The following is a 1,731-nucleotide window of genomic DNA, read 5'->3' on the forward strand; positions in this document are numbered from 1 at the left end:
CGACGACGAGGATGCGGGATAGGCATCGTCCACATCGATGTGGGAAAAATTGCTTTAACCAAAAAATAGCAGAAAGTTCTTACTAACTAGTTCTATTAATTCAACTAGTTCTTATTAAAAATAAACTGACTATAAATAAAAATAAACTAGTACCTAATTAGTACCTAGTTCTTACTAACTAACTAGTACCTAGGAACTACTGCCCTAATTACCATCTAATTTGATGAAGCTAGGGGTGGAAAGTGGTAGCGTATATTCCAATTATCCAACTATAAAGTGAAATAAGTGGTCAAATTTTACTCGTTTTATGATTCATCTTAGAAATTTGATTCGTTTCCGCCCTTAGATGAACCCTAACTCATTTGAGCCGCATCCGCATCCGATTCGTTTCCACCCTTACATGAACCCTAACTAATTTGATGCAACTAAAATATAAAGAAACCCTAGGCAGAGGTAGGGGAGAGGGAGGAGCAGGCGTGCTCACCTCGGGTGCCTGCGACGAGGGAGGTGCAGGCGGCATCGAGGTCGGGGTCGGGCTCGGGCGCGCGGCTGATGGCGGCGTCAAGGACGGGGGTGGCGTCCGGGGCGGCGTTGAGGTCGGGAGCGGGGGCGACGTTGAATCTGGGGTCAGGGGCGGCGTAGAGAGTGTGCGGAGAGCACGCGGCGGCCGACGGGCGACAGCGGCGGTGAGAGTGGAGAGCTGGATTTGGGGGAAGTGGCTGTGGGGAAGGACGAACCCCGTACAGTTAAGTCAGAAGTAGCAGTAGCGCGTTCCAGAAAGCGCGCTACTGCTATGTTAGCTACAGCGTGTTCACCTTTTTCATTTAGTTTTCTTCACATTTTATTTTTTTTCCTTTCACCTTATACTATTTCTTTCATTTTCAATTACCTTTCTATGTGCTGTCCATTTTATTTTATATCCTTTAGCAGTAGCGAGTTTAGATTAAAATGCGCTGCTACAAAGAAAGTAGCGGTAGCGCGGTTCGATATAGGTCGCTACTATATACTCTTTGCATGCTTGCTTGAATGGTGTGATGATTGCTTGACTTGTCCTACAATAGCTAAAATCTGCCAAGAACTAAAATTGGGAAAAGGATAAGTTTTTATTTGGTCAAGTAGTCTAATCACCCCCCTCTAGACATACTTTCGATCCTACAAGTGGTATCAGAGCTTTGGTCTCCATTTGCTTTGATCTCCATAGCTTTTGGTGGTCATGGCCTTGGTTTCACAACCTAGGAGAGTATGGCGTCTAGCGAGGGAAATTATCACCGTAGAGGTCCTTACTTTGATGGTACTAATTTTGCTAGTTGGAAGCATAAAATGAAAATGCATATTCTTGGACATAACCCTGCCGTTTGGGATATTGTGTGTGTTGGTTTGCAAGGTGACTTCTTTGATGGGAAAGAACCAAACCGTGAAGCTACCGCGGATGAGTTGAAGATGTTGCAATACAATGCTCAAGATTGTGATATTCTCTTCAGCGGATTGTGCCCCGAAGAATTCAACAAAACCAGCCGTCTTGAGAATGCAAAGGAAATTTGGGACACTTTGATTGATATGCACGAAGGTACCGACTCCGTCAAGGAATCCAAGTTGGATGTGATTCAAAGTCAACTTGACAAGTTCAAAATGAAGGATGGTGAAGGTGTCGCTGAAATGTACTCTAGGCTTGCTCTCATCACAAATGAGATTGCCGGCTTAGGAAGTGAAGAGATGACCGATAGATTCATC

The sequence above is a fragment of the Triticum urartu genome, chromosome 3A (assembly GCF_056163025.1).
Source record: "Triticum urartu cultivar PI428250 chromosome 3A, HENAU_Tu73, whole genome shotgun sequence".
NCBI lineage: Eukaryota > Viridiplantae > Streptophyta > Magnoliopsida > Poales > Poaceae > Triticum > Triticum urartu.